This window comes from Cherax quadricarinatus, chromosome 80 (assembly GCF_038502225.1).
Source record: "Cherax quadricarinatus isolate ZL_2023a chromosome 80, ASM3850222v1, whole genome shotgun sequence".
Lineage (NCBI taxonomy): Eukaryota > Metazoa > Arthropoda > Malacostraca > Decapoda > Parastacidae > Cherax > Cherax quadricarinatus.
In genome coordinates this window covers 13368062-13389984 of record NC_091371.1, presented here as the reverse complement: position 1 = coordinate 13389984, position 21923 = coordinate 13368062, and the positions used below count along the sequence as shown (strand labels likewise).

The 21923-nt window shown below is 42.3% G+C and overlaps 1 protein-coding gene across 2 annotated transcripts in view; it reads right to left on the bottom strand.

Moving 5' to 3' along the window:
• Nucleotides 1-21923, bottom strand: part of eya (eya transcriptional coactivator and phosphatase 2) — a 427289-nt gene that overhangs the window by 340765 nt on the left and 64601 nt on the right. The window lies entirely within an intron of this gene.

The following is a 21923-nucleotide window of genomic DNA, read 5'->3' as shown; positions in this document are numbered from 1 at the left end:
TCGCAGGCCAATCATCTTCTGTGGGCGGTCTTACTCTAGCCAATCACCACACGGCTATTTCCAAACAAGTCTCCTCGTCTCTTCCTGTCAAATCGTGAGACAAAATTGAGATGCTCGCATGTGTCCCCAAGACTTCTCGTGCGAATTAGACATCACTTGACAGATTTGATGGACATATTGGAAGCTTGTACGCCGGGACACGCTCACACTCTCACATACACAACACCCCCTTCCCCCATCTCGCCTCTAAGCGTTTTTATCGGCACACAAAGACTCCTTTTACCATTTCCCTGTCTCCTATGATCGCAGGAATTTTATTCCCTTTTACGCGAGTTTTGTTGTTATCTGCGGAGCTGCAATTGGAGATTGTTTATTTTCTGTCTAGTTCTATTTCAACTTTTCTCCCTCCGAAGGCTATGACCGATTTGAGGAAACAGAGTATGCAAGCAAATACATGCACACGAACGAACATAAATATACATGAACACCCACACGAATATGTACACACACACACGGGGCCAGGAGCTGTAATTCGACCCCTGCAACCACAACTAGGTGAGTACACACACACAAGGCAGAAATAACTGACATATTTTGCCTAATTTCACTATTTTAAAAAAAATGTTGAAGACCTGATGAAAACAAGATACACATGAAGGAAAAGTAGATCTAAAGAAAATATTTAATATAATGAATTAAAAAAATATAAGCAAACATAATTAGAAAAAATAAAATAAATATATGGTTATAACCACAACCATAATTTTTAAAGGGGTGGAGGGGTAAGCCAGTGGAAGGCTTCAGTCAGATGACCAAAAAGTCCAGCTGTGGGTCATCATATGACTAAGACCCACGTTAGGAAACACTTGTCCTGTTTCCTGACAAACCTTACCTAACCTAACCTAAACATTAAGTAATCTAAGCAGGAGAATCACAATAACAAATGCAAGTCAATGACTTCAATCAAGACAGCCTAGACATCAAGCTGGCACTAATATGTTTGGTAGTTTAATAGGTTTTAATTTAAACCTGTGGACTACACTAGGGTCATTATGGGGCACGTCAGTTCCCCTGTTGTCTAATGTTATTTTTCACCTATAATCTACCTTGTCCATAATTATTATCGCATTTGCTTTGTTTCGTAAGGTGAACTCCAGAATCTTTCCTTAATTCATGGTATAACTTAACCAATTTTTGAGGACAATTGTGTTGCACAGGTCTGAGCAAAGCTCAGGATTGCATTTAGAAATGTCAAGCATACAGAGAACTGTTAAAAATGGCTAAAGATTTAGGGACATAAGTAAATAAAGAGAACAGGAATGATTCGTCAAGGGTGAAACACCTTTACAAAAGTCTCTCAGCCAAAGTATAATGCAAAATTTATATAATGCTGAAATCTTGACTATATAAATTTAAACTTAGGGCGATAAATTCATAGTTGTTAATGTGTATAATCCAGATTTTATAAAGTTCTAATCATACAGCATAAATAACCTTCGTGCAGTAGACAGGCTTCACACCCTATTAACCAACCAACGTCAAACAGAGAGGCAGTTGATGAATTACGTGAGGAACTGTTTAAAAATGCTGAAATAAAAAATATTATTGAAAGATACATAAAAAATTAATAAATTCTGGGATTATCATCTCTCTCTCTCTCACACACACCCACACACACACTGCTACTATAAATGAGACGAGAACATAAAAAAAAAAAAAACGATTACAGAGCGTTCTTAGCGAGTTACGTACGTTACCGGCAGGGGCGATTACCAGAGCGGAGCGTTGCCCTATACCTGGTGGTAGTGGAGAGAACTACACCTGGTGGTAGTGGGTGAAACCAAACACCTAGTGGTGGTGAGAACTATACCTGGCGGTGGTGGGCGAAACCAGCACCTGGTGGTGGTGGGTGAAACCAACACCTGGTGGTGGTGGGTGAAACCAACACCTGGTGGTGGTGGGTGAAACCAACACCTGGTGGTGGTGGGTGAAACCAATACCTGGTGGTGGTGGGTGAAACCAATACCTGGTGGTGGTGAGTGAAACCAACACCTGGTGGTGGTGAGTGAAACCAACACCTGGTGGTGGTGAGTGAAACCAACACCTGGTGGTGCTGGGTGAAATCAACACCTGGTGGTGCTGGGTGAAACCAACACCTGGTGGTGCTGGGTGAAACCAACACCTTGTGGTGGTGAGAACTATACCTGGCGGTGGTGGAGGAGACCGGCACCAGGTATTAACAAAAGTTAACCTGTGAACTAACTTATAAACTACCAGCTTATAAACTACCAGCTTATAAACCACCAACTTATAAACTACCAACTTATAAACCACCAACTAACACGTGATACCCCAAGTAATTTCCTAAAAGACTATGTTAGAGAGTTACCTCTACTCGTCCATGTAAGGGTATCTCATGAAAGTGCAATCACATTAATTCCACTCACAACCTGCCTTACCTGTCTCTGCTGAGCCCAGGTTGACTCATCATTGCCTCGAATTTATAGAGATCAGAAATTCACTTCGTCTCACGGTATTTCCTTGATTTCTTGGACTCTATATAACTAAAGACACTGTCCATCACTATTGTGCCACAAAAACTGTGAACTTACATGATAGGTCACTATGTTAGAAAATAAAAAAAATAAAGTTCTCAATTTAGAACCATTATGACAAATCAAGTTACTTTCTTACTACAGCCACCATCACAAATCAAGTTACTTTCTTACTACAGCCACCATCACAAATCAAGTTACTTTCTTACTACAGCCACCATCACAAATCAAGTTACTTTCTTACTACAGCCACCATCACAAATCAAGTTACTTTCTTACTACAGCCACCATCACAAATCAAGTTACTTTCTTACTACAGCCACCATCACAAATCAAGTTACTTTCTTACTACAGCCACCATCACAAATCAAGTTACTTTCTTACTACAGCCACCATCACAAATCAAGTTACTTTCTTACTACAGCCACCATCACAAATCAAGTTACTTTCTTACTACAGCCACCATCACAAATCAAGTTACTTTCTTACTACAGCCACCATCACAAATCAAGTTACTTTCTTACTACAGCCACCATCACAAATAAAGTTACTTTCTTACTACAGCCACCATCACAAATTAAGTTACTTTCTTACTACAGCCACCATCACAAATCAAGTACTTTCTTACTACAGCCACCATCACAAATCAAGTACTTTCTTACTACAGCCACCATCACAAATCAAGTTACTTTCTTACTACAGCCACCATCACAAATCAAGTTACTTTCTTAATACAGCGACCATCACAAATCAAGTTACTTTCTTACTACAGCCACCATCACAAATCAAGTTACTTTCTTACTACAGCCACCATCACAAATAAAGTTACTTTCTTACTACAGCGACCATCACAAATCAAGTTACTTTCTTACTACAGCCACCATCACAAATCAAGTTACTTTCTTACTACAGCCACCATCACAAATCAAGTTACTTTCTTACTACAGCCACCATCACAAATCAAGTTACATTCTTACTACAGCCACCATCACAAATCCATTCCCTCCTAGAGACACTGTCACAAATCCACCCCCTTTTCTAGAATCATCACATTTCCACTCCCTCTCCTAGAACCACTATAAAAAATCTATCCTTTTCCTACAACCACTATCACAAATCCACCCCTCTCTCCTAGAACCACCAGAAATCCATCTCCTCTCCAAGGTAGAAGCCTCCACCTGATACAGTACTTCATCCAGTTGTATGAAGGTGGGTGATGAGCATACCAGATCCTTCGTTTACTCGGGTAAATGTTAACGGTACTAGGATATCTGCTTCCTGGACGATTGCAACCCGGTCAAATGCGTCCCAGTCACTAGCATCCCTCGAAATTTGCGTCCTTTTTTGCGTTTCGGTCATTTGCGTCCCATTATATTTAACTATTACTCGGGTAATAAACTCCATGTTATATTTGCTAAGCTTCGTTTGCGACTGAGCTACTTATAAACAAACCCCCACAGGTGTTGGGTATGATTACAAAACACAGGATGATTCACTTGAGTAGGTGCAATGGTTATGTTCTGTTATGCTGACGCAATCTACCTTTACGTTCTATTCCCTACATATAAACATAAAAACTGCCAGAAAATCACATACTCAATTTATAAACAACCCCCCCCCCCCAATCTAACCTGTTTTTTGATAAAAAAATTACAATATGGAAAATTATATATTTTATGAAATATGTATATATTGGTATGGATATAAGATATAAAAAAAATATATCTAATATGTAATATAATATACATAAATTTGGACACAAATGTCCGGGACGCCAATGTCCAGGGACACCAGTGACCGGGACACAGTTGTCCAGGACGCAATTGTTCTATCAGGAAATGGTATTAACATCTTAACTCCAGCCACTGTGACCCTTTCCTAATTAATACATTCCAGGCTGGATAAAATCATGTCTCATAAAATCAAGCAATACAGCCTACTCCCTACGTGCGTTGCCATTCTTCTAACATACTAATATATGTTAATTAGATTATGTAAACTATATACATTATGTATATTAATTTGAACCGCAAGCTAATGCAAGGTTTAAAGAGATTTAAAAACATTAATGTACACGTGACTCGATGGTTAGAGCACTGGGCTCTCAACCCAAAAGATATCATGGTAAGGAAACACATTTTGTTTATATCATAAAGGATCATAGTGTGATACCCGGACAAGGCGAAACTTATAAGCAAAGCTTATTTACACTTACAGTTCATGTTTACCTAGTAGTAAATAGATACCTGGGTGTTAGCTGACTGTTAAGGATGGCTTCCTGGGGATAAAATTCAAATGCAAATAATAATAATAATAATAGTACAGTAATAGTAATAATAACGAAAACGGGACACAACGAACACTGTTCTGCAGCTATAACTGCAAATATATATCTCTGCTCTGCTCACACACACACACACACACACACACATTCCGACATCTTAATAAGGAATTGTTCATGACCCTGTACACCGTGTACGTTAGGGCCATATTGGAGTATGCGGCACCAGTTTGGAACCCACACCTAGCCAAGCACGTAAAGAAACTAGAGAAAGTGCAAAGGTTTGCAACAAGACTAGTCCCAGAGCTAAGAGGTATGTCCTACGAGGAGAGGTTAAGGGAAATCAACCTGACGACACTGGAGGACAGGAGAGATAGGGGGGACATGATAACGACATACAAAATACTGAGAGGAATTGACAAGGTGGACAAAGACAGGATGTTCCAGAGATTGGACACAGTAACAAGGGGACACAGTTGGAAGTTGAAGACACAGATGAATCACAGGGATGTTAGGAAGTATTTCTTCAGCCACAGAGTAGTCAGTAAGTGGAATAGTTTGGGAAGCGATGTAGTGGAGGCAGGATCCATACATAGCTTTAAGCAGAGGTATGATAAAGCTCACGGTTCAGAGAGTGACCTAGTAGCGATCAGTGAAGAGGCGGGGCCAGGAGCTCGGACTCGACCCCCGCAACCTCAACTAGGTAAGTACACACACACACACACACACACACACACACACACACACACACACACACACACACACGTACGTACGTTACGAAGCGGGTCCTGGAGGCGAGTCTTGACCCCTGCAACCACCTCTAGGTGAACACACACGAGAGAATACCACAGAGAAGTCAGAAGCTTCTGTAGTTTCATGATGGTTAGAAATGTAATCACTTGCACGAGGAAATGGTGTACGCAGAATCGGCAAGTTATTTCAAGTACAGTGTGATAAGGGCTCGATAGCAAAGAAGATGCAAGGCCAGAAGCTGTTATTTGACACCTATAACCATAACTAGTTGAGTACATAATCTGGAAAGCCTCGACGATCGAAGGAGAGGGGAAAGAGGGAGGTGAGGGGTGAATTATAATTAGGTAGAAGAGAGGGGAAAGAAGGGGTGGGGGTTAGTTAGGGAGGGGGAGGGAGGTATGGCAAAGTTAGGTAGTAGGTGATTTGGTTGGGGGGGGGGAAGAGAGAACGAGTAGGGAGTAGTGAGTGAGGCATTATATAGTGCGGTTAAGAGAAGGGGTGGTTGCTGGTAAATTCGATGGGGGGACGGTTATGTGAAGGAGGTGGCGGGTAGAGAGGGTGAGAGTTAAGTGGGTGATAGTTGGAGTGGGTTGAAGGAGGGAAGGGAACGGATTTAGGATGATAAAAATAACCCATGGAAATTCATTCATATTTCCCAAGCGCCAGCACCTGTATGTTGCAACCCCTGAGGCCCTCTTCTCCTGTTGTTGCAACACCTGAGGCCCTCTTCTCCTGTTGTTGCAACCCCTGAGGCCCTCTTCTCCTGTTGTTGCAACCCCTGAGGCCCTCTTCTCCTGTTGTTGCAACACCTGAGACCCTTTCTCCTGCTCCCTGTATCATTTCCTGCTAGATAACCATGTGATAACGTTACCTGGTTAACACCATCTCTCTTGCTCAATGTGTCGCTTCCTGCTAGATAACCCTGTGATAGTCACCTGGTTATCACAGTGACGAGAGGCCTGGTCATGGACCGGGCCGCGGGGGCGTTGACCCCAGGAATGCCCTCCAGGTAGACTCCTGGTAGGTAGCAGGTAGACACTGTTGCACGCGGACTTTAATTCTCGTCATCGTCATCTCACCCACTGACGTCTTCATCGTCGACGCTGTCACCATCATCGTCGGTGACTAAAGGCACCAGTTGATCAGATCAGCTGATATTTACTCAATCAGCTGACCTGTGTCTACTCGATCAGCTGATTTGACATTACAGGTTCAACTGTACACAAATAACCCGCACATGGGAGAGAGGAGCTTACGACTACGTTTCGGTCTGACTTGGACCATTTACAAAGTCACACTCACATTCTCTCTTATGTGCGGGTTATTTGTGTATTGTTCTAGTCACGGGATTGTGCCTTTTTGTTAGGTTAGGTTCAACTGGTTATATTTACCTTTTTTGTGACGTCAAAGATTTTTAAAGGTCCACTTAATGTGCGTGATTATAATCACACATAATAAATAAAGTTTTGAGCTTGATGTGGTTCGCCGTAGTGTTCTGGCCCGGGTATTGTCCAGTTGGTGACCCGGCAATATTAAAGTCGATCGTATTTACCATCATAAAAGAGGCGATTTGTCGAGATAAAATTTGTCTGGCCACGCAATGCCTGGCATATTAGTGTGTCGAAACAAGATATAAATGCGTATTGTGGCTAGCTGGTCTAGTGGCTAACGCGACAGTCTGGAGCTTTGAGACTCTCTGACCGCGGGTTCAGTCCCGGCCGGGGCATGGTTTGTTTGCAATCGTGTCATTACGATTTCGTGAGTCAGTTAAATACGTATGCTGCACAAGTCAGTGGAAATCTTAGGAAAACACTGAAGGCAAGTTACTCTAGAAGATAAATTTATTGGGATTATGGAAAAAGTCACTCATGTATAGTTTAGGGCATATTGTCGGTATCAGTATACAATTTTATTGGGATTACTGCCCTCGGACGATTCACATCCCAGGATAATTCAAGAAAGCCAAGCAGCGTGGCTTATTTCCATTTAGGTCTTTCCATAAGCTACGACCCACAGCAATCAACTCAAATATCTATTTACTGTTAAATAAGAGAGACAGCAGGTGTTAGTAGACTGGGCCATACATCCCGCCTTGCTCCAACGTGCCACAATTGCGCTACATTAGGTCAGGTCACAGTCTGGGTGACGCCTGACTACTCACTCCAGCACGAGAGTTCATGTAACTCGGCACAATGATACTGCCTCTAGGTCTTTATTCAGGGCGTAGCCAGCCACCCTGGGCCCGGGAAGAGGCAAACTCCTGCTGTATTATAGTGTGTAGACAGAAAAAAAAAACAACAATGTCCTTATGATTTACTTTTTACAGAAACAAAAGACTGCAATAAATTCTCGAAGTTATATTGCTGATCATAACACTTGAAATAAAGTTTTAGACTCAAAGAATTAAAAAAAAATATAGAGAGAGCAACTAATGGTCACGCGAGCAAAAAAAAAAAAAAAATGAAGACATGAAATTCGTAACGTGTAAAAATCACAGTAATATGACAACAACAGATAAATAAATTGGCTTATGAAAATAGATCTCAAGTTTAGCTATTTAAAAAAAGATCGCATTCTTTAGGCTTCTCGGCAAGCAAACAAATCAATAATAAGATTAAAATTAAGTTTTCTTGCCAAACTTGCTTCTAGTGGCGAAACACTTTTCAGTGTTTAGTTGCCCCTGACACAAAGTTAATCAACATTTTTTTTTTTACTTTTCCAAGAGTAGTGAAAGAGCGTTCTGCCTCGTCAGCTGTCAGTGGAAGCAAGAAAAAATATTCCTAATACAATGGTACTTAGTGGAGTGGAGTGACTTTCATTAGTTTCTTTTTCTTGAAATACGAGACGTTACTGTGAATTTCATATAACCTGTAGTTACCAGCGGTCGCAATATACACAACGAGAAGCAATTATTACTACAGAAAAAGCGTCCTTCCTCCAAAATTTGCACCAGTCAACTATAGTGATAATATAGCATTTATTGTGGTGGAGACGGAAAAAACAAAAATAGAAAAGCCAGATACAGCGATTAATAAACAAAGAGGTCGACTGTACGTCATTGTAGGAGCTGCCAGATATCACCGGCTCTTCAACACGCAAGTTATACTTTTGTATCAGTCAAATCACATATTACTCGGGTAGATAATTTCCAGTAGATCCTTCATGTGTTAGCTCAAATCACCGACCAGTATGTTTTAAATAAGTGACCCACTGATAAGAGCAGATCGACTGGTCCGAACCCTTGACTGGTCCGAACCCTTGACTGGTCCGAACCCGGGACTGGTTTCAAACAGTTTCGTTGGACAATAAAGCAGACTGTAAACGGATGGGTTTGTAGGCGCCCTTATAAACACAAACATTAAAAATCAGGAACGTGACGGTAAGCTGTCCAATATACAAAAAGAGTTAGAAACAGAAATACAAATAGCTAGAGCTTCATTTAAGGTTATTAATATAATATTCAAGAGGTTGCTAGTAGAATTGCAGTAAATCAACCATTCAAATCATTATGAAGCTGTGTGTAGTCTGTGGTCAGTCAAACAAACGGGCTTCCACATGGATAAATTGTCATTTTTGTGGAAATTGGTGTCACGCTCCTTGTGCAGATATCCCAGAACTAGCTACAAGCAGTATTAAAACAGAGAAGTGTTTTTGGGTATGCCCATATGAGGAAAATCTGTGGACTAAAATCACAAGGGTATTGAAAGAGGACAACATCAAAGCTGCTTTCATAGAAAACCTGGAAGCTTTCTACAACAGATGGGAACATAAAAAGTCTGGGCTGAATGGTACTGCCCTTGATACTGGCCATGTAGTCACAAACTGTAAGGCTGGAGGTGATGTCCTGGTAGTCAGTAAATGTGGGGCTGATAGTGCTGTCCTGGGAGACAGTAATGGTGAAGCTGGAGGTGCTGTCCTGGGAGACAGAAATGGTGAAGCTGGAGATACTGTCCTGGGAGACAGTAATGGTGAAGCTGGAGATTTTGTCCAGGTAGTCGGGAATTATACGCAGGAAGGAATACATATAAATGACCTCATAGAGGACAGGAGCCATAGTAGGGAAACAAGTGTAGTCAAAGATAAGATAAAACCAATATTGCAAACTAGAAATACCGCAGGAAATAGCAAACAAGAGGACTCCAATAGCAATAGTGAGGATAAATTACCAAAAACAACTGGTGGGAGCTCCATTGTTGGTGCTAGGGAGGATAGGAATAAGACAGGGAAACATGCACCAACAGGGAATACAGTCACAGAAACCCAAGGCAAACGGAAACCAAGCCTGTGCACATACTATGCACTTGGTATCTGCTGGCATGGGAAATCTGGAAAAACAGATGGGACATGCAACTATGACCACCCTAGAAAATGTCATGCCCATATGACAACAGGAAAATGCAAACTCCCTTCCTGTAAGCTTTTTCACCCTGAAATGTGTACCTCTTCAGTACAGGAAAGACTGTGCTATAACTTAAATTGCCAGGCATACCATCTAAAGGGGACAAAAAGATACAAAACATCCAGGCCATGGGAAAACCTGGGTAGCCACAGCCACTCAAGAGGGAGAGGTTTTTTAGTGCCAGGAAGGAAAAAAAACTGGCAGGAAATGGCAGAAATCGTACACCAAATCCAGTCATTCCTGGAGTGGAACCACAGTCGATGGCCTCCACTCCAAACCAACAGATACAGATACTAATGCCGAAAAAAAATCCCCCCCCCCAGTACCAACAATACCACCAGTCCGATAACATTCTTCTTTGCAAATATACAGGGTCTAAAGCCAGCAACAAACAACAAAATACCTTTCATCCGTGGACTGCTTGCAGAGGCAAAGGCAATGTTCGCGGCTTTCACTGAGACCCACATAAAGGATCACTTGGACAACGAAATATGGATCCCAGGTTACAACCTATACAGATGTGACAGAGTGAACAGGCAAAAGGGGGGGGTTGGCCTGTACATTGCAGAATCACTTGTTTGCACAGAACTGCTTAATGCCTCAAATGACGTAGTGGAAGTTTTAGCAGTAAAGGTCGAGAACCAAAACCTAGTCATTGTGGTAGTCTACAAGCCTCCGGATGCAACATCCCAGCAATTCCAGGAACAGCTGTTAAAAATTGACCACTGTCTGGAAAATCTTCCAGCTCCTGCACCCAACATCTTGCTCCTGGGGGATTTCAACTTAAGGCACCTAAAATGGAGGAATATAGCAAATAATATTGTTGCAGTAATAACACCAGGAGGCAGCTCTGATGAAAACTCACACTCACACGAGCTTTTAAATCTCTGCACAAAATTCAATTTAAACCAGCAAATAATAGAGCCTACTAGACTGGAGAATACACTAGACCTCATCTTCACTAACAATGATGATCTGATAAGAAATGTCACCATATCAAAAACAATATACTCAGATCACAACATAATTGAGGTTCAGACATGTATGCGTGGAGCCCCAGACCGACAAAATGAGACTAGTCACGAGGGAGCATTCACCAAATTCAACTTCAATAACAAAAACATAAAGTGGGACCAAGTAAACCAAGTCCTAACCGATATAAGCTGGGAAGATATACTAAGCAACACAGACCCAAACTTATGCCTAGAACAGATTAACTCGGTGGCACTCGATGTATGCACAAGGCTTATTCCTCTAAGAAAAAGGAGGAGTAGATGTAAAATAGAAAGAGACAGGCGCTCCCTTTACAGGCGACGGAAAAGAATAACAGAGCGGCTAAAAGAGGTCAATATATCTGAAATGCGCAGGGAGACACTGGTCAGAGAAATAGCAAGCATCGAACTTAAGCTAAAAGAATCCTTTAGGAGTCAGGAATCGCGGGAAGAACTAAAAGCCATAAATGAAATCGAAAGAAACCCAAAGTATTTCTTCTCCTATGCCAAATCAAAATCGAGAACAACGTCCAGTATTGGGCCCCTACTTAAACAAGATGGGTCCTACACAGATGACAGCAAGGAAATGAGTGAGCTACTCAAGTCCCAATATGACTCAGTTTTTAGCAAGCCGCTAACCAGACTGAGAGTCGAAGATCAAAATGAATTTTTTATGAGAGAGCCACAAAATTTGATTAACACAAGCCTATCCGATGTTATCCTGACGCCAAATGACTTCGAACAGGCGATAAATGACATGCCCATGCACTCTGCCCCAGGGCCAGACTCATGGAACTCTGTGTTCATCAAGAACTGCAAGAAGCCCCTATCACGAGCCTTTTCCATCCTATGGAGAGGGAGCATGGACACGGGGGTCGTCCCTCAGTTACTAAAAACAACAGACATAGCCCCACTCCACAAAGGGGGCAGTAAAGCAACAGCAAAGAACTACAGACCAATAGCACTAACATCCCATATCATAAAAATCTTTGAAAGGGTCCTAAGAAGCAAGATCACCACCCATCTAGAAACCCATCAGTTACACAACCCAGGGCAACATGGGTTTAGAACAGGTCGCTCCTGTCTGTCTCAACTACTGGATCACTACGACAAGGTCCTAAATGCACTAGAAGACAAAAAGAATGCAGATGTAATATATACAGACTTTGCAAAAGCCTTCGACAAGTGTGACCATGGCGTAATAGCGCACAAAATGCGCGCTAAAGGAATAACAGGAAAAGTCGGTCGATGGATCTATAATTTCCTCACTAACAGAACACAGAGAGTAGTCGTCAACAGAGTAAAGTCCGAGGCAGCTACGGTGAAAAGCTCTGTTCCACAAGGCACAGTACTAGCTCCCATCTTGTTCCTCATCCTCATATCCGACATAGACAAGGATGTCAGCCACAGCACCGTGTCTTCCTTTGCAGATGACACCCGAATCTGCATGACAGTGTCTTCCATTGCAGACACTGCAAGGCTCCAGGCGGACATCAACCAAATCTTTCAGTGGGCTGCAGAAAACAATATGAAGTTCAACGATGAGAAATTTCAATTACTCAGATATGGTAAACATGAGGAAATTAAATCTTCATCAGAGTACAAAACAAATTCTGGCCACAAAATAGAGCGAAACACCAACGTCAAAGACCTGGGAGTGATTATGTCGGAGGATCTCACCTTCAAGGACCATAACATTGTATCAATCGCATCTGCTAGAAAAATGACAGGATGGATAATGAGAACCTTCAAAACTAGGGAGGCCAAGCCCATGATGACACTCTTCAGGTCACTTGTTCTATCTAGGCTGGAATATTGCTGCACTCTAACAGCACCTTTCAAGGCAGGTGAAATTGCCGACCTAGAAAATGTACAGAGAAGTTTCACGGCGCGCATAACGGAGATAAAACACCTCAATTACTGGGAGCGCTTGAGGTTTCTAAACCTGTATTCCCTGGAACGCAGGAGGGAGAGATACATGATTATATACACCTGGAAAATCCTAGAGGGACTAGTACCGAACTTGCACACGAAAATCACTCACTACGAAAGCAAAAGACTTGGCAGACGATGCACCATCCCCCCAATGAAAAGCAGGGGTGTCACTAGCACGTTAAGAGACCATACAATAAGTGTCAGGGGCCCGAGACTGTTCAACTGCCTCCCAGCACACATAAGGGGGATTACCAACAGACCCCTGGCAGTCTTCAAGCTGGCACTGGACAAACACCTAAAGTCAGTTCCTGATCAGCCGGGCTGTGGCTCGTACGTTGGTTTGCGTGCAGCCAGCAGCAACAGCCTGGTTGATCAGGCGCTGATCCACCAGGAGGCCTGGTCACAGACCGGGCCGCGGGGGCGTTGACCCCCGAAACTCTCTCCAGGTAAACTCCAGGTAATACGTTGAGATATTAAGAGTTTTATTTCAGCTACATAAACTGTCTTGTAACTGAAACGTTGGTAAGCGTTTTTTCCAGATCTGTCGAATGAATGCTTTTTTTAAATGCTGTAATTCCTTTACTGGATCCTGGGACATATTTATGTTATATTTACTGCACAGATTTTCAGCTTTTTCTTGACACTCATCACAGGATTGTTCCATAAAACACACACTGAAATTTGACTACAGCTCTCATTGCCTCAGGACGCACTGTCACGAGTCCAACAAGGCAAGCCAGAAAAACAGAAAAGAATATTAGTCTTAAATGGATTATATGAACTCATATTAGTCATTTTCTCACTATTTATTTCGTCTGTGAATCTCTTCCTGACCTCTGACATTGTGGCAGTTATACCAATGTTTTTAACAACAGCCTTAAATTCTGATAATATTATATTCCAGCTATTTCGTAAATAAACAAGATCATCCATCAAGCTCTCTAAATTTTTCGCCTGTGTGTGTATTGCTGAACCTTTCACTTAAAAAGTTTTGCTTCTCTAGTCTGTGGCTACCAGAAATTTTAACCAAACTAAGGCCATAAGGACGCACTCGTAGGATTTCTTATAGTTATATAAGAATTGCAAGCAAATCTAAACGAACCTTACTAGTTAAGTTTAGGGTCTTCAGCATTTCACCTACTTGTATAGTACATTTAAGACGAGCTTAAAGCGATCTTACATACTAGGCCCTGGCTGACCAGCGTGTGACTATATATAATATCAGTTCAGTGGTCAGTCGTCAAGTGAGGTCACAGACCCTGAGCTGCTTTGGGGATTAGCGTGGACAGTTACAAAGCATGGCTTGCTTCTGCAGTGTTTTCAAAATTGAGGTTGGAGAGTTGAAGGAGGAGGTCTTGCTTCTCCATGAGGAGATTAGGAGGCTGAAGGTCCACCTCAATGGGTCTGGGAGAGAGTGTGAGGTGGCTGGAGTTGTGGGGAATGAGGCTTCTAGCAGTGAGGTGCAGTCTGTCTCTCGCTGTGAGGAGGCTGTAGGTGGGGAGGTAGCAACGGCTACCAGCAGTGAGGTGCAGTCCAGCACCTGCTACAAGTGGCGAGTGGTAACCAGTAATGGGAGGAGAATCAGAATAAGGAAAGTTAAGAGTGAAGATCTGAAGGTAGGAAATCGCTTCTCTGTTCTTCAGGATGAATGTACTTCAGTGGCCAGTGAAGGTAAGGGTACTACTGCCCCTGCTAACAGAGGTAAGCGCATTCTTGTGGTTGGTGACTCTCAGGTAAGATATATTGACCGTGCTTTTTGTAATAGGAATAAGAAGATGAGAGATAGAGTGTGCTTCCCTGGAGCTGGTGTTGGGGACATAGTTAACAGGCTGGATAATATCATGTCAGGTAATAGGAACAAGCCCATTATTTGTCTCAGTGCTGGTGGAAATGATATTGGGAAGGGTAGGAGAGAAGAGCTGCTAGGTAAGTACAGGTCAGCTATAGATTTCATTAAGTCTAAGGGTGGGGTCCCAATCATATGTAGCATCTTGCCTAGAAGGGGAGTAGGAAATGAATGGTTGTCTAGGGCAATTGGTGTAAATTGCTGGCTAGACAGATACTGCAAGGAACTTGCAATCCCATTCATTGACAACTGGAACAACTTTTATGGCAAACATGATATGTATGCAAGGGATGGGGTACATCTCTCTGGGGCTGGGGTGGTAGCACTTGCAAACTCAATTGAGAAGGCCATTGGTGAAATGCCTATGATTTTAAACTGATAGAAGATAGAGGTATGGGTGTGTGTGGGAAACAAGCGGGTTGCAACACTAGGGTTGGAATCAGTAAATGTATAAAAGGCATTCAGCATGAAGTCATAAATAAAGACAATAGATCAGGTCAGCAAACAAAGGGGGACAGCAGAGGACAGCAAGGGACTAGCTCCCTTAAGGTTTACTATACTAATAGCAGGAGTGTAAGAAATAAGATAGATGAGCTAAGATTAATTGCAAGTGCAGGAAACATAGATATTATTGCTATAACAGAGACCTGGCTCAATCTGAAAGATAGAGAGATGCCCTCTGAATGTCACATACAAGGCTATAAATTATTCCACACTGACAGGGTCAACAGGAAGGGTGGTGGAGTAGCGATGTATGTCAGAGACAATTTAAATTGTTGTGTTAGACAAGATATAAAATTAGAAGCGTCAGCCACTGAATCTGTTTGGTTACAGCTTCTCGAGGGCCGAGGAAAACTAATTTTGGGTGTGATTTACAGGGCCCCCAAATCTTGAAAGGGAGTGCAGTAAACTTCTATGGGACGAAATTCGTAAGGCATCTACATACGAAAATGTTGTGCTAATGGGAGATTTCAACTAAAGACAGATTGACTGGAGCAATTTGACAGGAAATTTAGAGTCAGGTGACTTTCTTGATACGATCCAGGATTGTTTTTTAAAACAGTTTGTGACAGTGCCAACTAGAGGAAATAACCTCCTTGACTTGGTTCTTGCCAGTAGGGAAACACTAATTAATAATCTTGAGGTTAATGATGAGCTTGGGGAAAGTGATCACAAATCACTCAGTTTTAATATATCATGGAATTCCCCTAATAATGGCAATCAAGTCTCCGTCCCTGACTTTCGCTTGGCTGATTTCATAGGACTGAAAAATTACTTAGGTGGGCTGAACTGGAATGACCTGACTAAGGGTCAGGTAGGTGGTGATGGTTGCCGATATGATGCTTTCCAGGGCATAGTTCTAGCTGCTCAGTCAAATTATGTTCCAAATAGGGAAATCAGATCAAACAAAAATGATCCTAAATGGATGAACAATAGATTAAAATATCTGACTGGTCAAAAGAGAGGCATATATAGGCAAATCAAAAGAGGAGAGGGGCAATTAAGAAATCGATATATTCAGTTAAAGAGAGAAATAAAAAAGGGAATTAGAAAAGCAAAAAGAGATTATGAGGTTAAAGTTGCAAGAGAATCGAAGACTAACCCAAAAGGATTCTTTCAGGTATACAGAAGTAAGATCAGGGACAAGATAGGCCCACTCAAAAGTTCCTCGGGTCAGCTCACTGACAGTGATAAGGAAATGTGTAGAATTTTTAACACATACTTCCTGTCAGTTTTTACACAGGAGGATACCAGCGATATTCCAGTAATGATAAATTATGTAGAACAGGACGATAATAAACTGTGCACGATTAGGGTCACAAGTGACATGGTCCTTAGGCAAATAGATAAATTAAAACCTAACAAATCCCCAGGCCCTGATGAACTGTATGCAAGGGTTCTAAAGGAATGTAAAGAGGAGCTTAGCACACCTTTGGCTAATCTTTTCAACATATCGCTACAAACTGGCATGGTGCCAGATAAGTGGAAAATGGCAAATGTGATACCTATTTTCAAAGCAGGTGACAGGTCCTTAGCTTCGAACTATAGACCAATAAGCCTAACCTCCATAGTGGGAAAATTTATGGAATCAATAATTGCCGAGGCAGTTCGTAGCCACCTTGAAAAGCATAAATTAATCAACGAATCTCACCATGGTTTTACAAAGGGGCGTTCCTGCCTTACGAATTTATTAACTTTTTTCACTAAGGTATTTGAGGAGGTAGATCATGGTAATGAATATGATATTGTGTATATGGACTTCAGTAAGGCTTTTGACAGGGTCCCACATCAGAGACTATTGAGGAAAATTAAGACACATGGAATAGGAGGAGAATTTTTTTCCTGGATAAAGGCATGGTTGACAAATAGGCAGCAGAGAGTTTGCATAAATGGGGAGAAATCAGAGTGGGGAACCGTCACGAGCGGTGTTCCACAGGGGTCAGTGTTGGGCCCCCTGCTGTTCACAATCTACATAAACGACATAGATGAGGGCATAAAGAGCGACATCGGCAAGTTTGCCGATGACACCAAAATAGGCCGTCGAATTCATTCTGACGAGGACATTCGAGCACTCCAGGAAGATTTGAATAGACTGATGCAGTGGTCGGAGAAGTGGCAGATGCAGTTTAATATAGACAAATGCAAAGTTCTAAATGTTGGACAGGACAATAACCATGCCACATATAAACTAAATAATGTAGATCTTAATATTACGGATTGCGAAAAAGATTTAGGAGTTCTGGTTAGCAGTAATCTGAAACCAAGACAACAGTGCATAAGTGTTCGCAATAAAGCTAATAGAATCCTTGGCTTCATATCAAGAAGCATAAATAATAGGAGTCCTCAGGTTGTTCTTCAACTCTATACATCCTTGGTTAGGCCTCATTTAGATTATGCTGCACAGTTTTGGTCACCGTATTACAGAATGGATATAAATTCTCTGGAAAATGTACAAATGAGGATGACAAAGTTGATCCCATGTATCAGAAACCTTCCCTATGAGGATAAACTAAGGGCCCTGAATCTGCACTCTCTAGAAAGACGTAGAATTAGGGGGGATATGATTGAGGTGTATAAATGGAAGATAGGAATAAATAAAGGGGATGTAAATAGTGTGCTGAAAATATCTAGCCTAGACAGGACTCGCAGCAATGGTTTTAAGTTGGAAAAATTCAGATTCAGGAAGGATATAGGAAAGTACTGGTTTGGTAATAGAGTTGTGGATGAGTGGAACAAACTCCCGAGTACAGTTATAGAGGCTAAAACGTTGTGTAGCTTTAAAAATAGGTTGGATAAATACATGAGTGGATGTGGGTGGGTGTGAGTTGGACCTGATAGCTTGTGCTACCAGGTCGGTTGCCGTGTTCCTCCCTTAAGTCAATGTGACCTGACCTGACTAAGTTGGGTGCATTGGCTTAAGCCGGTAGGAGACTTGGACCTGCCTCGCATGGGCCAGTAGGCCTTCTGCAGTGTTCCTTCGTTCTTATGTTCTTAATATTGTCTCTATATACAAGGGTCTAGTCCTGGTTCTCAGAGTAGGCACGGGCCCCTGGGAAACAGGCACTGCTTTCTCTTCCCTGGCTACGCCCCTATCTCTATTAAGAGCAATCTTCCTGTTTCATATTTTCACGTTATTGTGAGAACATTACTTATCTACTGCTCCCTAGAGAGAGGGAGAAAAGGAAAAATAAAGGCATAGTATCATAATAACTTACAACATTTATGCAAAAGTGATAACTCGGACATAATTACTCACTTTAATCTACAGCTACAATGACACGCAAATGCTAATCAAAGAATTTAAATATCTGGCATGACAAGAGGAGTTCAAAGATAATTAAGGGCAACATGGCAACATGGGTTCAGGGCAGGTCGCTCCTGCCTCTCACAACTACTGGATCACTATAATATGGCCTTGGATACACTGGAAGAAAATCAGAATGCAGATGTAATATACACAAACTTTGCAAAAGCATTTGACAAATGCGATCATGGCATAATAGCCCATAAAATACGTGCTAAAGGAATAACTGGGAAAGTGGGGAGATGGATCTTCAACTTCCTAACAAACCGAACACAAAGAGTAGTGGTCATCAGTTAAATCGGAGCCTGCCATAGTGAAGAGATGTTCCACAAGGCACAGTACTCGCCCCCATCTTATTCCTCATATCAGACATAGACAGAGATATACATCACAACACCGTATCATCCTTTGCGGATGATACTAGGATCTGCATGAGGCTGTCATCTGCTGAGGACGCGGTTAACCTCCAAGAAGATATAAACAAAGTTTTCCAGTGGGCAACGGTAAACAATATGATGTTCAATGAGGACAAATTCCAACTACTCCGTTATGGAAAACTGGAGGAGATAATAACTAGAACAGAGTATACTACAGACTCTGGCCATACAATAGAGCGGAAAAATAATGTAAGGGACCTGGGAGTAGTAATGTCTGAGGATCTCACTTTCAAGGATCACAACAGTGCCACGATCGCACGTGCAAAGAAAATGATAGGATGGATAATGAAAACGTTCAAAACGAGATGCCAAGCCCATGATGATCCTTTTCAAATCACTTGTTCTCTCTAGGCTGGAATACTGCTGTACATTAACATCTCCATTCAAAGCAGGTGAAATCGCAGATCTAGAGAGTGTACAGAGATCCTTTACTGCACGTATAAGTTCTGTCAAGCACCTTAACTACTGGGAACGCTTGGAAGCACTTGACTTGTACTCGTTGGAACGCAGGAGGGAGAGATATATTATAATCTACACTTGGAAAATCCTGGAAGGAATGGTCCCAAATCTGCACACAGAAATCACTCCCTACAAAAGTAAAAGACTGGGCAGGCGATGCAAAATTCCCCCAATAAAAAGTAGGGGCGCCATTGGTACACTAAGGGAAAACACCATAAGTGTCCGGGGCCCAAAACTGTTCAACAGCCTCCCATCAAGCATTAGGGGAATTGCCAATAAACCCCTGGCTGCCTTCAAGAGAGAGCTGGACAGATACCTAAAGTCAGTGCCGGATCAGCCGGGCTGTGGCTCGTACGTTGGACTGCGTGCGGCCAGCAGTAACAGCCTAGTTGATCAGGCCCTGATCCATCGGGAGGCCTGGTCATGGACCGGGCCGCGGGGGCGTTGATCCCCGGAATAACCTCCAGGTACGCGTCTGGCCTGGTCATCATTTGATTAAAACACACACACACACACACACACACACACACACAAGCAGGACTACAAAGAGACCTGGACAAGCTGGACACGTGGTCCAGCAACTGGCTTCTCGAATTCAACCCCGCCAAATGCAACGTCATGAAGATTGAGGAAGGGCAAAGAAGACCGCAGACAGAGTATAGGCTAGGTGGACAAAAACTGCAAACCTCACTCAAGGAGAAAGATCTTAGGGCAAGTATAACACCGAGCACGTCTCCGGAGGCCCACATCAACCAGATAACTGCTGCAGCATATGGGCGCCTGGCAAATCTGAGAACAGCGTTCCGATACCTTAGTAAGGAATAGTTGAAGACACTATACACTGTGTACGTCAGGCCCATACTGGAGTATGCAGCACCAGTTTGGAACTCTCACCTGGTCAAGCACGTCAAGAAATTAGAGAAAGTACAAAGGTTTGCAACAAGGCTAGTTCCGGAGCTCAAGGGAATGTCCTACGAAGAAAGGTTGAGGGAAATCGGCCTGACGACACTGGAGGACAAGAGGGTCAGGGGAGACATGATAACGACATACAAAATACTGCGTGAAATAGATAAAGTGGACAGAGACAGGATGTTCCAAAGATGGGACACAGAAACAAGTGGTCACAATTGGAAGCTGAAGACTCAGACGAGTCACAGGGATGTTAGGAAGTATTTCTTCAGTCATAGAGTTGTCAGGAAGTGGAATAGTCTAGCAAGTGGTGTAATGGAGGCAGGAACCATACATAGCTTTAGGACGAGGTATGACAAAGCTCAAGGAGCAGAGAGAGGACCTAGTAGCGATCAGTGAAGAGGCGGGGCCAGGAGCTATGAATCGACCCCTGCAACCACAATTAGGCGAGTACAATTAGGTGAGTACGCACACACACACACATACACAAACACATACACACAATCCTCATATAAACGTAACAAGACCAACAAAATTGAAACTCACACCACCACAAGAGAGAAAAACACACTTAGATATACAAGAGCACAAGGAATCACACCACAGATAAAACACAAAACACGCCCAGACACACACAAGAAATTAAACACAAACAGATAAGCGAACCAGTGTTTTGTGTGTTTACAATTAGCCTAAATTTTCTTCACTTCTCCACTTGCCTAAGATCTCATTCATTCTCATTTCCTCATACATTCACTCATTTATATTTGTTCCCACACACACACACACACACACACACACACACACACACACCGCCACCACTACTACCACCACCACCATTATCACCACTACCACCACCACCATTATCACCACTACTACCACCACCATTATCACCACTACTACCACCACCACCACAACGCTCCTCCCCCCCTTCCAAGACCACACACAGAGGGCGTCCTCCCCACCGCTGATAACAGCAGGATATAAATTCAATATAACATATACGAGGGGGTTATCCTGCCATCACTGCCGCCTCACTAATTGTTGCTCAACTCCCTCCCTGCCCCTTAACCACTACCTTTACTTACCCTTGACTCCCTTCCCTCCCTACCCCCTTAATAATTATTCCCAGTCTTCCACTCTACCAATACTACTGCTACTACTATTACTACTATTGCTACTTCTATTGTTACAACTATTACCACTATTACTATTACTGCTACTATTACTGCTATTACTATTACAATTACTACTACCACTACTATTATTGCTACTACCAGTATTGTTACTATTACTACTATTATATTACTATGACTACTACCCACTACTAATACTACTGCTACTAATAATAATTATTACTATTACAGTATGATATTCAAGGGAACGCGCTAAACCCGTAGGGCTCATACAACGCCTTCTTTACTTAATATTAGTGGCTCTTATGTTTTCTTTATTTAATGTGAATAAATGGCGCAGAATAACCAACAAGTTGATAAATGAGACACTTGTGACTGCCTATCACTGGTCCACCTCATCTGTCACCACTGTAGTC